This window comes from Eleutherodactylus coqui, chromosome 5, assembly GCF_035609145.1.
Source record: "Eleutherodactylus coqui strain aEleCoq1 chromosome 5, aEleCoq1.hap1, whole genome shotgun sequence".
NCBI lineage: Eukaryota > Metazoa > Chordata > Amphibia > Anura > Eleutherodactylidae > Eleutherodactylus > Eleutherodactylus coqui.
In genome coordinates, this window is record NC_089841.1 from 265,038,040 (window position 1) to 265,053,877 (window position 15,838).

Consider the following 15,838-nt stretch of genomic DNA (forward strand, 5'->3'; position numbering starts at 1 on the left):
CCACCATCTTAGTGCCGCCAGCGCTACTGTAATAGCGCCCTCATGTACCACCATCTTGGTGCGGCCAGCACTACTGTAATAGCGCCCTCATGCACCACCATCTTAGTGCCGCCAGCACTACTGTAATAGCGCCCTCATGTACCACCATCTCAGTGCGGCCAGCACTACTGTCATAGCGCCCTCATGTACCACCATCTTAGTGCGGCCAGCACTACTGTAAAAGCTCCCTCATGCACCACCATCTTAGTGCGGCCAGCACTACTGTAAAAGCTCCCTCATGCACCACCATCTTAGTGCGGCCAGCACTACTGTAATAGCGCCCTCATGTACCACCATCTTAGTGCAGCCAGCACTACGGTCATAGCGCCCTCATGTACCACCATCTTAATGCGGCCAGCACTACTGTCATAGCGCCCTCATGCACCACCATCTTAGTGCGGCCAGCACTACTGTCATAGCGCCCTCATGTACCACCATCTTAGTGCGGCCAGCACTACTGTCATAGCGCCCTCATGTACCACCATCTTAGTGCCGCCAGCACTACTGTCATAGCGCCCTCATGTGCCACCATCTTAGTGCGGCCAGCACTACTGTCATAGCACCCTCATGCACCACCATCTTAGTGCGGCCAGCACTACTGTCATAGCGCCCTCATGTACCACCATCTTAGTGCCGCCAGTGCTACTGTCATAGCGCCCTCATGCACCACCATCTTAGTGCGGCCGGCACTACTGTCATAGCACCCTCTTGCACGCCACCTTAGAGCATCACATGACTAGATGTATTTTAGAAGTATGGAGCCCACTGGAGAAGTAGATGGTAACTATGACTGCGTTCTTTATGCCCTAGCATTCCTAGATAAGGGTGAGAAGAATCTACAGATGACACGTTCCACAGTTCATAGTTGGATATAACTTTGTGACGATATGGAGGTATACTTGGTCCAAGTTAAGGATTAAACAAACTCCTACAAGAGAAACTGAAAAAGATGGAATATGTGCATTAGAAAATGTGATTATGGATTCTAGAATGGGCGGCATACCACTACAAAAAGTTACTTAAGGGGTTTTTCAGGCACAAATACTAATGATGACTTATCCCCTCGGTATGGGATCGGTCAGGGTCTCCCGCTCACAGCGCGGCTGAGTGGTGCATGCCGTTAGCACGGCTATGCACCAGGGTCGGGACGGAAGCTGTTGATCCAACCCCGGGGTAGTGGCTGGCACTTATAATTGCAGACCTAGCTCTTCGTTATTTCGATGAGACCCCAGCTAGCAACTACAAGCGCTGGCCTCTATACAGGGGCTTCCACTCTGACCCCTGTGTATTGTGACGTTGACAACATGCACCAGCTCAGCTGAACAGCTGGTTCCTGAACGGGTGATTGGCTGATGAATAAGTCAGAAATGGTATGTGTGCCTGGAAAGCCCCTTTAAATCTGATGTCTGAAAATGGAGATGTTATAATGCAGTATCTGGGACTATGTAATGAAAATATGGGCGGAGGGGTTAGTACAGTTAGAATTGGCAGAACAGTAGGGATACACATACTAGAACCAAAACCTTTTAAAGTGTGTGACTAAAGCTAGACGTCTGGCCGATGAGGGCACTGGCGCCAGACGTATGGCCGGTGAGGGGACTGTGATTGTAACCCTGTATGATCCCTGCCAGTCTGTTTAGAAGAGATCAGAAAAGAAGGGAAAGGGGAGGGGTTGGTGTTTGTGTAAAATTCTGGAGAGTAATGTCCATTAGCAGCTTTATCACCTTCATTTGCATGTAAATGAGCCTCTGGGACCTGTATGCAGAGAACAGGTGGTCTGTTCTCTGCGTTCAGCTCCTTTGTTCTGCCGTGGGGCTTCAAGCTGAACACCATGTCATCAGCAGCTTCCAAAGAAGAATACAGCACCATGGACACCAAACACATCATGCAGTCTGTTATCTTCTCTCCGGCTGAACGATGGATTTTTTGCTCATCTAGAAATCATCGTTCAGCCGAAGAGTGAAAGATGGGAGCATTTACAAACAATTATCGCTCAAACGATGGCTTTTGCGTGATAATTGTGAGTAAATGGCCCTTAACTCCGGGTTCGGTAGCCTATTACCCTGGGTTCAAGTGTTTTAAGAGATGCTTCTGAAGGACCTCAAGGAAAATCGCTGCATAGCTCTGTATCCGCATAGCTCTGTATCCGCATGGGTTTATGAGCGGTTGCTCTTGCCACACCAATCTGATCAGCTTCTACACGGAGGTAAGTTCTAGACTGGACCCAGGAGTCACTGGATCTTATGTATCTGGACTTTTCCACAGCATTTGCTACTGTGCCACATGAAAGGTGGGTAAGTAACCAGTCAGTGATAGAAAGCAGAGGACGGTTATAAATGGTACATACTCTGATTGGGTCAGTTACTAGTGCAGTACCACAGGGGGCAGCATTGGCGAGGTCACAGTTACTAGTGGGGTACCACAGGGGGCAGTATATGAGGGGGTCATAGTTACAAGTGGCATGCCACGGGGGCAGTATTTGAGAGCTCACCGTTACTAGTGGGGTACCACAAGGGGCCGTATTGGAGGGGGTCATAGCTACTAGTGGAGTACCACAGGGGGCAGTATTGGACCCTATTCCTTTTAATATATTAATGACGTGGTAGGATTATACAGTAAAATATCAACATTTGCGGCTGATACTAAACTATTATGTAATTAACACAAAAGGCAGAATGTGGTTGCACATGGATGTGGATAAGTGGGGGGGGGGCAGAAATTTGGCAAATGGGGTGTAAGTGATAAATGTAAGGTTCTGCACATGGGCAGAGGAAATACATGTCACCATTACACACTAAATGGGAAACCACTGGGTAACATTGACCTGGAGAAGGACTTGGGGAGTTTAGTTAACTGTAAGCTTAACTGGAGCAACCAGTGTCAGGCAGCTGCTGCCAAGGCAAAAGATAAAAGGTTCCTACACAACACAGAAGGGTTCTTTATTGTAAGAGCAGTGAGCCTATGGAACTCCCTGCCTGAGGACATGGTGATGGTGAACTCTATAAAAGAGTATAAGAGGGGGCTGGACGGCTTTCTTGAGCGTCACAATATTACATGCTATATCCCTGATTACTTTCAGAAGGGTTGGTAATCCGGGGATTTTCCTGACTGCCAGATTGGTGTCGGGAAGCAATTTTTTTTCGCTTAAATGAGGAATGTTGTCTTCTAACTCATTGTGTTTTTTTTGCCTTCCTCTGGATCAACATGGGGGGGGGGGGGGGGGTAATAGGCTGAACTGGATGCATATGTGTCTTTTTATGGCCTGACATACTATGTGATGTGCTCGGCCCATGAAGTCTTAAAGGGGTTGTCTCGTGAAAGCAAGTGGGTCTATACACTTCTGTATGGCCATATTAATGCACTTTGTAATATACATTGTGCATTAAATATGAGCCATACAGAAGTTATTCACTTACCTTCCCTGCGCTGGCGTCCCCGTCTCCATGGCTCCGTCTAACTTCAGCGTCTAATCGCCCGATTAGACGCGCTTGCGCAGAAGGGTCTTCTGCCTTCGGGTCTGTCCGGCAGCAGCGGTGTTCTGGCTCCGCCCCTTCTACGCGTCATGGCGTAGCTCCGCCCCGTCACGTGTGCCGATTCCAGCCTCCTGATTGGCTGGAATCGGCACACGTGACGGGGCGGAGCCAGAACGCCGCTGCTGCCGGACAGACCCGAAGGTAGAAGACCCTTCTGCGCAAGCGCGTCTGGACGGAGCCATGGAGACGGGGACGCCAGCGCAGGGAAGGTAAGTGAATAACTTCTGTATGGCTCATATTTAATGCACGATGTACATTACAAAGTGCATTAATATGGCCATACAGAAGTGTATAGACCCACTTGCTGCCGCGGGACAACCCCTTTAAGTTTAGAGTAAACTTAGTTTTTAAAAGAGTTTTAAAGGTTAAAGTTTGAGTTACATGGAGACGTTGTATCGTGAACATCACAAATGTAACGTGGAGCAGCTGTTCCAGTACAGAATGTTGCAAATAGAGGCACCCAGCTCGGGATTCCTGAGGCCTGCCGTGGACTCCGCTTTCTAGTCCTCATGTGGCCCCAGCCGAGTTGTGGAACCTTTTAATTATTCAATAATCAGTCTTTTTACATTACAACTGAAATGCCTCTTATTTGAAAAGTATTTGGTGACAAGAACGCTAATATGTTATCAGCTTTCACCTGCTTGCAAAGGTAGCTATTCCATTACAGTGTGCCACTTCACCCAGAAGTGGCTGACAAGTATGTTTATGTTAAAATAGCTAAAATTGGGATGTGTGGGGCGCCTCGTGGGCGTTTGGAGCAGAGAACTTGTGTTTTAAGACAAGAAGTGTGAGTGGCAAAACTCAAGTGACAGCTGCTCTCTTGTAACTTGGGCCTCACTGGGCACTGAGGCGATACAGAAATGTTCCCAAAGGTCTCCCTACTAAATGTTTTTTTTTTCTTTTGGGATGAAGGGGGGGGGGGGGGGAGCAAATTACTGGAGAGCTGACTAACCTATGAAATTAGGTGGGCTGCTAATGCTCCATAATTGTGACCACCCACTAAAGAGGACAATGGTCGACCCTTATAATTTAGGGAATCCAAGTGAAATATTAGGAAAAACGTATTCCAGGACACAAACCTCAGTTACACACTTTAGTATATAAGACGTGTGCATATGGTGATGACTTGGGGCTTATGGACCACGCTAGGGACCTTTTATGGTGTTGGGTCGGGAAGTATCGGGTAAAAACACCAGCTGCACATTTCACTGCCAGGAGCGACTGCTTCCCCTGCCCGCCTGGGGCACTAAATTAGCATAGAGGAGTCTGTTACCTACTGGTACCCCATGAGGAGCCTCCACGGGCTTGTACTTGAGACTCGGAGAAACAGTAGATCTCTTAGCCACAGGTGGTCTGGCTTTGTATTTGCTTGCAGGGGTCTCGGCTGGAATGCCAAAAATAAGCTGTGTTTTTCTTTTTTTTTTTTTAAGCTGTAGGCCCTTTAATGCATCTGAGTTTAAAAGCGCCTGTCCTGGTGCCGATTTCCTTGTAGGTGACCTCCAGTTGTGGTACTTCTATGTAGAGGATGCGGCTGGTTTGCTACAATGATGCAGGGTAAGTTTCCACTGTTGAGCAGATGAAAACGGATCACATCACGTTCCCTGGGACGGCCGCGGAGGCACCTATGCCAGCACTTAAATTAGAGGAGTTTAGCAATAGTTGGCTCTTTCTTCCTCCCTCCCCATCTTTACAAGAGACCATTTGCATGTTATGTAGCAGACTGAAGAATAAAGACTATGACTTGAATGGAGTCAGGACACTGGATATTCAAAGCCTCCGTCAAGCTTGAGGGAGTGCGAACCTATTGAAAAGCCTTGGCAGTGTGCCGGGTTCGTAATATGTCCTCTTCGGAGGCCGCCTCATGCTGGGCTTCTGCCGGAGCAGGCTGATTGCATCTCCCAGTGACAGGCTATATATATATATATATATATATATATATATATATATATATATATCACGTTATCAGACTACACAAACTCTCTCAGGAAGTTCCTCCCCGCATGCAGTAACTGCACAAAGCCACAAGTGGTTTAACCCTTTCCAATCCAATTTGTATCCTGGTTTTCCTAGGGGACTTACTCTTTTTCTGTCGTAATACAACGGCGCTATCTGCTGGCTAAAGCCAGTACTGCATGAGGTGACACGTTGGATAGGCTCCAACAGCAGAGAGGCTGGCAATATACAGTAAGAGAACCCCGACGGATGTCTTCCAACATCGGAGCTGCACAGCCTTAACTCAGAATGTCTTTAGACGTCAGACAGTGGATTGGAAAGGATTTTATAGCTGCCATAGAAGAGAGGGGCTCCAGTGTTTATAATTAGTAGTTGAAGCTTTGTGTTTCACGTTAGAGCGGCCGGTGTGTAGTTGCACATACTGGGGTCTTGCCACAGCCGGCATTCATCTGTCAGTATAGACTGCATTCTGTCCATATCTTCCTCTGTGGGCACCTATAGGTTCTGTACAGGTAGGTATAGTATACAGGTTCTCCCTAGTAGCAGCAGCTAGGTTCCTCTCTGCACTAGTTTATATGGTAACTACTGATGTCTCTGCTTCCGTTTCCATAAGACTGATTAGCAGGGAACTAAGAAATCCTTCCATGTAACACAACCTCCTGGGAACTCGGATGGGCCGACCGGCCTCTGATTGTATCCGTCTCATCTCCTTTACCAGGAACACGATCCCTCGGTATCATGTTCCGGTATGAGGCAATACTTAGAGCTGCAGCGTCATGTCGGGTCTTATAACGCAACGTCTGTGTAATCTCTGGCTGTGTTGCTGCAGTCCTAATCCAGGATATACTGTCTATTAATGCTTAATCTGTTGTGTCCTCAATGTGTGACACGACGTGGACTTAATGCAGGAGCAGGTCATCGCTCATGCCACAACCATCTAGTACTGTGCACTGATTTGCTGCACTCGTTTTCCTCTTTTTTCCTATTTAATGGCTGGGAACAAGCGGCAGCGAGAGATTATTCTCAAGAAACGGCATTGCTGATGCTCAAAATTGCGCCTTAGTCTAGTTTCACACGGCCCATTGCAATATCACCGCGGCGAAATCACATCTTTTTTTTTTCCCCACGTTTTATGAGCGTCAGTGCTACTTTTTCTCGCAAAAACATCGCTGCCGCTTGCAACTTTCAGTTTTTTTTGTTTCTGCGAAAGGCAATAGGACTTTCAAATGTTTAAATCGCATCGCAAGTTTGTGCGTTGCAATAAAAAAAAATTGCATATCGCAGAAACAGAGCACGCTGTGGTTTTTTGTGGTTTTTTTTCGCACCATCACAAAAGTGAAAATATCGCAGATGTGAAGGAAACCATTGAAAATCATTTGTTTCATAACTCTGCATTTTTACTCACTCTTGCATCGTGCAATTTCAGCGCCCGTATGCAACCACCCTTTGTGTGACATATTGCATCAACTTAGAATTTCTGGTGTGGCCTAAGCTAGCTAATTGGTAATATAAAGTTGCACAAAGATATCTAAACGGGTGCCACATTTAACATCCAGCATGAGCCAGTATGATAAATCCGGTGCAACTCTCTTTTTGACCCCCTACAGTTTAGCTTCCGCACTCAACGGAAACTGCCCTGACTAAAGTGTCAGATAGCCATATCGAGGGGTGACTACTCCCTACTGATCCTCCTCCTTGTCTCTGCAGCATTTGACACTGTTGACCACAAACCACTCCTCAGCATGATTCGCTCCATTGGACTAAAGCACACTGCTCTCTCCTGGTTCACCTCCTACCTATCTGACCGCTCCTTCAGTGTCTCCTTTGCTGGCTCTACCTCCCCTCCTCTTCTCCTTCCTGTTGGGGTCCCCCAGGGCTCGGTCCTCGGGCCCCCTCCTCTTCATCTACACAGTCCCTATTGGACAAACCATCAGGGCATCTCCATCTCAGTGTGTGGCACCACCATAACTGCCAGCACGCCCGCTGTCTTGGGGTTATATTCGACTCCGATCTCTCCTTCACACCCTCCATCAAGTCTCTTGCTCGAACATGTCAGCTGCACCTCAAGAACATCGCCAGAATCCGCCCTTTTCTCACCGTGGACTACAGTAACACTGTTGGACCCTCGGTGTTTGGCACCAGAAGGTGCGCACCTTGGGAATGCATTTATATTAACTTGCACAGGGACCAGTTCTGAGAGAACACTGTACAGCCACAGCATGAGTCGGGTGACACAATTCACCTAGTGTACGTCTGTGGCCGCCCTGGGCCCCCGAAGGATGATACTTGACGTGCAACTACTGACCGCAGTGGTGATCTCGAACTACAGCACCCGACCGCCGTGGCCAGTCCTTGCCTTGGGCAGTCACATGCAGCATGTCATCTACAGCTGTAACCAATGCAAACGCAGTTCAGGAGGGAACGTACAAGAGCCTCGGGGGTGATGAGGGATTAAAGGGTTTTTGTTTTAACCTAGAACAGTCCTTTTAATTAACAAATCTAATTTTGGAACATTCTAAGCTTACTGAACCTAAAGACACAAGTGAATTTCTTGAAGCAGATCTTAACTTGTGTGAATCCAATATCTAAATGAATGTGAAGAATTTCAAGTCTGTAAATATGAAACGAGTTTTCCAAGGATTATGTTTGTTTATGAAGGTGGAATTAGAGAGATAAGTACTGCAATGTCAGCTCCCGCCTGTATTCTGCAACCTGTTAATACTAGCGGAGGATGCTTGTCACATCCTGGACTGGAAATTTCCACTGTCTAATGAGACACTGCAACTGGTCCTGGAAATTTCCACCAGCAGCATCCTCCATTCAGCTTCTCATTAGCCATTCCAACAGCTTCTAGATTCTTCACCCCTAACAACTGTATCACAGTGTCCTGGCATCTGCGCACACAATTCCATTCTAGAACTGCTTCTTAGTATCATTTTACTCTGAAACTAAATTAAGACAATTATAGTTTTAGCATTTGATGCTGAGGGTATAAATGAATGTGCAGTAAGTCATCGTTAACAGTTTCAGCTCCCATGATTCCTAGAGACTTTTTGATGCTGCAGTCCAGATATTGACTGTTAGAATAGCGGCGGATGGACATATTGCACCCATATTACAGACCTTGCTCAGGGACAACCTCAACCAAAGTGCAGAGTCATTTGCAATCTGCCATTAACATAAACGTAGTGGCAGTGTGCAAGCTCATTCTCCTCTCCATTCACATGGGAACCGTCGGGACTTCTGTTCGGTGGTGGTCCTGTGCATAGAGGAAAACTTTATCTTGGTACACCCCCCCCCCCCCTTCCTATTGCCAGATTTCTTCCATAACTTTCAAAACAAAGCAGGAGCATTGTCAGGGAGAGAGAAGGAGAACCCTGACCGATCCCGCCGCTGTCGCCAATTTGTCATGGATCGACTACTTCAAGCACATTCACTGCTACCAGTTGTCACGGCAGAGCTTCAATCAATCACTCTAGCAAGATTGCAAGCTTTGAGTCATTAGAATACAGACTGATTTGTACCCAGCTTTCCTGGGCTTCTGCATGCATGCGAAACGAAAGCTCAAATCACTACCTGATCTGATCTAACACCTCCCGCACTCTACAATACCCACACATTACCGCTGCCACCACCAGCTTGTATGGCACCGGTAGACTGGAATCCAGATTATGAATTATGAACCCAATCGTCGAAATTATGCTTCGTTTTAAAAAGGGCAAGGCTTGACTAATAAATTGTAATTCTAAAAAATGACTAGCAGTGCTAAATATCCATACAAAAATATAAAGGAAAGGAAGTTACAATGGAGATAAGGTTTACAGGCATAAACGAGTAGTATTTTAAAATAAAACAAGGAGAAAATAAAGATACCAGATTTGGGATATTCACCCAAGGTTCAGATTTGTGCGGGGTCACTGAAGCAAACAAAGCCTTACGGCATAGCGTATCTCCGATTTCTGACAATAGGGGTTCAGAGTTGTAAAGGATTCCCCAGAACACACAAAAAATGCAATAAATCATCTTTTTAAATTTTTGCATATAATACTTTCATATAATCTATCTGTACGGTCTCCATCTAGAATGTGCTCCATGATTGACAATGCCATCCAGTGTACATCTTGTGCCATGTATGTGGTCCTTGTACAGCCGGGTGCATACTGCTGTATGAGATGTGAGCGTGTTGTACATTTGGAAGCCCAGATCCTGGATCTAAAGCTTGCAACACTGAGATCCATTGAACCCATGTAACAGAGTTTGCTGCTCACTGAGCACTCCCTGGGGTAGATGTGGAGGTGGATGGTAGTTCGGGAGAGTAGGCAGCTAGCTGGGTGACAGGAGGAGGGGTAGAGGGGAGAGGAACCAGGGAGCCTAGTCCTGAACTGCAATGCCCCAATAAGTCTGCGGAGTTAGTAGATGAGTGAGATGCCATTACAGGGTTAGCACTGCTGCAGCACGACATGCCCTCTAATCATCAGGGGGATGCCCTCTGACCACCAGGGGGATGTCTGCTTCAGCAAGAATATGAGCACGGACAGGTTAGACAGGTCCTGGTAGTGGAGGACTCAATCTGCCACAAAGACAGGCATTGTCGAATGGTGTGTTGTCTTCCATCGCGGATTGAGTTAATAGATTACTGGGAGGGTCTGGTGAAGATCCAGTGGACATGGTACACATTGACACCAATGACAAAGTTAGAGGTAGGTGGAAGATCCTTAAAAACCATTTCAGGGAACTAGAAGGTAAGCTTAAGGAGAGGACCTCCAAAGTAGTATTTTCTGAAATACTACCTGTACCACAAGGCAGCTGGAGATTGTGAAGATAAACTAGTGGCCCCGGAGTTGGTGTAGGAAGGAAGGGTTTGGGTTCCTGGAGAACTGGGCTGACTTTGCTGTTGGCTCTACCGTAGGGTTGGGTGCAGCTCAATGGGGAGGGGCAGCTGTGTTGGGGAAGAGGATGGCTATAAGAATGTTTAAACTAGGGATTGGGGGTGGAGAAGGGCAACCAGAGAGATGGTGTGGCAGACAATGTAGACAGTTACCTGGAATTAAGTAATGGGAATGGGGATAGTACAGTTAGAACTGGCAGAACAGTTAATAAAAGGTGACTAATGCTAGGAGTCTAACCAATAAGATTGATGAACTGGAAGTAATAATGTCTGAGGAAAACTATGATCTAGTGGGAAAAACAACAATAAAATCCTCCATAGGGGTTTCCTAGAGACAGGCTCAGTGATAGAAAGCGGGAATAGTTCTTAATGGTACATACTCTGATTGGATGACCGTTATTAGTGGGGTACCACAGAGGGGCAGTATTGGAGGGGGTCACCATTTCTAGTGGGGAACCACGGGGCAGTATTGGAGGGGTCACCATTACTAGTGGGGTACCACAGAAGGCAGTATTCAAGGGGGTTACTGTCTAGTGGGGTACCACAGGGGGCAGTATTGGAGGGGGTCACCATTACTAGTGGGGTACCACAGAAGGCAGTATTGAAGGGGGTCACTGTCTTTAATGGGGTACCACAGGGGGCAGTATTGGAGAGGTCACCATTACTAATGTGGTACCACAAGGGGCAGTATTGGAGGGGTCACTGTTACTAGTGGGATATCACAGTGCAGTATTGGGGGGGGGTCACCATAACTAATGGGGTACCACAGGGGGCAGTATTGGAGGGGTCACTCTTACTAGTGGGATATCACAGGGGGCAGTATTGGCGGCGGGTTCACTGTTACTTGTGGGTTACCACCAGGGTCAGTATTGGGCCCTATTCTCTTTGATATATTTATAATGACCTAGTAGAAGGATTGTACAATAAAATGACAATATTTGCAGCTGATACTATATAAAGTAACTAGCTGATTACCTAGAGTTGCCCGTGTATTTTTTTTTAATTCACAGACTTCCCCTGTAATTTTTGTTGCTCATAGCAACCAATCACAGCTCAGCTTTCATGTCTTCTGCTGCTGAGGTAAAATGAAAGCTGCGCTGTGATTGGTTGCTATGGGCAACACAGATTTCCTTTTAGACAGCTTTCATAAGAGTGGGTGCTGGGCTCATTTCTGTGTGGTACATAGTGGCTCAATGCTGGCGGGAAGTTGTGTGGTAGTTGGAGCAGAGGAGGAGGTGGTCTGTGTAAGATACATATCTGAGGAGCAGGAGGCCTGTGTAATATATTAGTATTTGAGGAGGAGGAGGTCATCTGTTTAATATAAGACTGTTAAATAAAAACCATCTGCTCAAGTGCAATTCAGGCATCCCCCCCAGTCACTCCAGGGGTAGTGGGGTTTTGTTATCCCGCCCCCCCTCCCATTGGATGAGTTACATATGTACCAAGTTTGGTTGAAATTCCTTAGTTGAGGACTGATTTTATATGGCAGCCGCGCTCTGGTACTTGTGGTTCCGAGCTGCATGATGTCATAATAAAATTGTGCTGCTGTGAGGCTGTGTAGTAGATGAAGGCTCAGTGCTGGTGGGGGCAAACACACACATTCCCCCTCATACCCTCCGAGGTGGTGGGGCTGTGTTACCCCCACCAAATATGTCCCCATTGGATTAGTTATATATGTACCAAGTGTAGTTCCAATTGCTCCAGTCGTTGATGAGCTATGGTGGCACATACATACATGCTATTTTATATAATATATATAGATATAGATTAACACAAGAGAGGACACAAGGTGGTTGCAGAGGATCTGGAGATTATTCAATTGGTAATTGAAAATTTGTCTTCTACCTCATTGGGGCTTTTGCCTTCCTTTGGATCAACATTGGGGGGTAATAGGCTGAACTGGATGGACATGAGTCTTTTTTTGGCCTGACATACTATGTTATTATTTATGTTAGTACGTTTTAGAGTTCTCCTTTCCCTGTCTCATCTGTCCGTGGGCACTTTGTGAGCCTGTGCTGTAGATGGCATCCTCCATTGTGCCCACTGTGCAGTGTTTCAGTGACTCTGTGTAGTACACCTGACGCACTGAAATACTGATGCAGTGTATTTGGTCCCAGCTATGTATATGCTATATGTAATCTAGGTTAAGGGCTCGCTCACACAGGCCTATGGGGACAACGTATTACATATTTTTCATACATGTAATACTCAGTATACAGTTAAATACAAATGTAACATGTATTTATTGCGTATTACCAAAATAGAATGTGATTGTTCCCAGCAAGAGAAAACAAGTCATCTTGTAGACATGATACATTTTAACCCTTTCCAATTCACTGTCTGACCTCTGAAGACATTATGATTTAAGGCTGTACAGCTCCGATGTTGGAAGACGTCCGTCGGGGTTCTCTTACTGTATATTGCCGGCCTCTCTGCTGTCAGAGCCTATGCAACGTGTCACCTCATGCAGTACTGGCTTTAGCCAGCAGATAGTGCCATTGTATAACAGCAGAAAAAGAGTAAGCCCCCTAGGAAAACCAGGATACAAATTGGATTGGAAAGGGTTAATGGCTAACACAAATACATGATGTTATTGCGAGGGTTCGAACCAACGCAGGGTTCTTCCTCAGGCAAAATGAAACCGATCCAAGGAGATCTAAAATACAGTTTTTGTTCAGTGTTGGTGCAGATTATTTTGATGTCATCCTTTTAGCTGAAGTAGGCCAATGGTTTGCTGGAGCAGGAGGCAAGAAAGTCACTCCAGTTTTGCCATGAAAAGGTTGGCACATTGCGGTGCCATTTTGCTGCCCATGGCGGTTCCGGTGAGTTGCAGGAATATCTCTTTGCCAAAAGAGAAATAATTGTTTGTGAAGATGAATCTTGCGAATTGTCCAATTCATAGAAGCGTGGCAGCATAAAACGGTGCAAGAAACCTTCAAATTAGCATACACATCTTTATTGTTCCATAGAGCAAGTATCAGGCAACGTTTTGCCCAACAATTGGCCTTTATCAAGCCTAAAAACAGTGATAATAATAACACCCTAAGTGTTGTGCATGCTAATCACACCAATGGGTGGAGTATCGCTCATCAGACCCCAGGTCAGTGGGTCACGTCAGCGTCATCACGATGTGCGCAACACGTCATCGCATTACGCATCATCACGGATTAAGCTAATTGATTCTATAAGCATGATGGGCGGTACTATAATTCCACCAATGATAGACCACCAGGGTGGCGACTGATTACGCCCACTGCTGATTGACATTGATATTAGCCATTGGCGATTCGACACTTCACGGATGGGTGGGTATTTGTTCTAGGGGTGGGACTATGTTACCCTTTATATTTTGAAGGACGGTCTCTTTTGGTCATCTCCAGCATGGATTCCCTGCATGGTCTCATAGGATAAGTGGTTGTTTTATATGTTTTATATGTTTTTTTTTTTTTAACTTGTCTTGTTTGTTGGTGTCTGTACATTTTTAGTGACAGTGTTATTATTATCACTGTTTTTAGGCTTGATAAAGGCCAATTGTTGGGCGAAACGTTGCCTGATACTTGCTCTATGGAACAATAAAGATGCTAATTTGAACGTTTTTTGCACCGTTTTATGCTGCCACGCTTCTATGAATTGGGTTATGCTCAGGTTGACACTTAACAACCGGATCGTGGCTATTGCATTTGTCTGACTATACGTGGTTCCTCCCTGTTGCGGAGTTTTTATGCCACATTGTGAGTGCTGTGGGCTTCCGTACCTTTACGAATCTTGTGAATTGTAACGCCGATTTTGAAGCAACCCTATTGGCCTCAAGGTGTGACTGGCAGGCAGTCAATCCATCTTTAATGTGGGATGTTGGAATATAAGGATGGCCAGGATGGCGCTATCAGGGAGGGGCCTATTGATCGTTTCTTCAGTAGGTCCGTGGTGTCCTGGAAAAGTATCTGGTTGCGTTTCTCAACAGGAGGACACCAACCATCCTGAGATTCCTTCAGTCAGGGTTTCCCGCACCTGAGATAATTGACCTCCCTGGGTTGCCATATTTGTGTGGGTTGGAAGCCTGTAGAATGGTCCACCCCTGGAGTTTTCCAGTATCAAGTCCAGAAGTTTTGCATACAGATATTCTATATTTACCAAAATAGAACATGCTGTGTTTTTTTTTTCACGTGTGTAATACGTTTGTGTTAAAAACACGTCTAAGGCCGGCTTCACACGAGCGTGACGGGCTCCGCTGCGGAATATTATCGCAGTGAAGCCCGTCACGGCGCCCCCCAGAGACCCCATACTTACCAGCAGAAGATAGCGTGAAGACGCTTTCCCGCCCACCGCCGTCACGTCACGACACGCCCACCGCGTCACATGACGCGGCGGCGGTAGGCGGGGAAGCGTTTTCACGCTATCTTCCGCTGGTTGCAGCGGGAGATAGTGTGAACGGACGGCTTCCATTGACTGCAATGGAAGCCGTCAGCGCGTACACCCGCGGCAAATAGAGCATGCCGCGGGTGAGGATGGGAGATTTCACGGTGCGAAATTCCGCGGTGGAATTCCGCATCGTGAGCATTGTGCTATTAGGTTCAATAGAACCTAATAGCAGGGGGCAACGCAGCGGATTTTTGCCGCGAATTTACGCGGCGTAAATCCGTTCGTGGGAAGGAGGCCTAAAGGGCCCCAATGTCTATCAATGGGCTTTTAGGACTGCGTTTTAGGTGTATGAAAAATACACGCATAATACGCAGCCCCCATATGCCTGCGTGAGTGAGCCCTAAGGGGTTAAAGGGGTTGTCCCGCGCCGAAACGTTTTTTTTTTTTTCAACCCCCCCCCCCCCCTTCCCCGTTCGGCGCGAGACAACCCCGATGCAGGGGTTAAAAAAGAACACCGGACAGCGCTTACCTGAATCCCCGCGCTCCGGTGACTTCTTACTTACCGGCTGAAGATGGCCGCCGGGATCTTCTCCCTCGGTGGACCGCAGGGCTTCTGTGCGGTCCATTGCCGATTCCAGCCTCCTGATTGGCTGGAATCAGCACGTGACGGGGCGGAGCTACAAGGAGCCGGCATCCTGCACGAGCGGCCCCATTGAGAAAAGAAGAAGACCCGGACTGCGCAAGCGCGTCTAATCTGGCCATTAGACGCCGAAAATTAGGCGGGCTCCATGGAAACGAGGACGCCAGCAACGGAGCAGGTAAGTGAAAAATTTCTGTATGGCTCATAATTAATGCACAATGTACATTACAAAGTGCATTAATATGGCCATACAGAAGTGTATAGACCCACTTGCTGCCGCGGGACAACCCCTTTAATAATCTGCCACTTTGTGCTGGGTAACTGTGCAGTTCTGAGCTGGTGTCTGCCAGTGTCGCCATCTTCCTGTGTTGCGCTACGTATATATCTTTACGCTGTGCATTTTTGAAAACTCCACGGTGTCGTTTT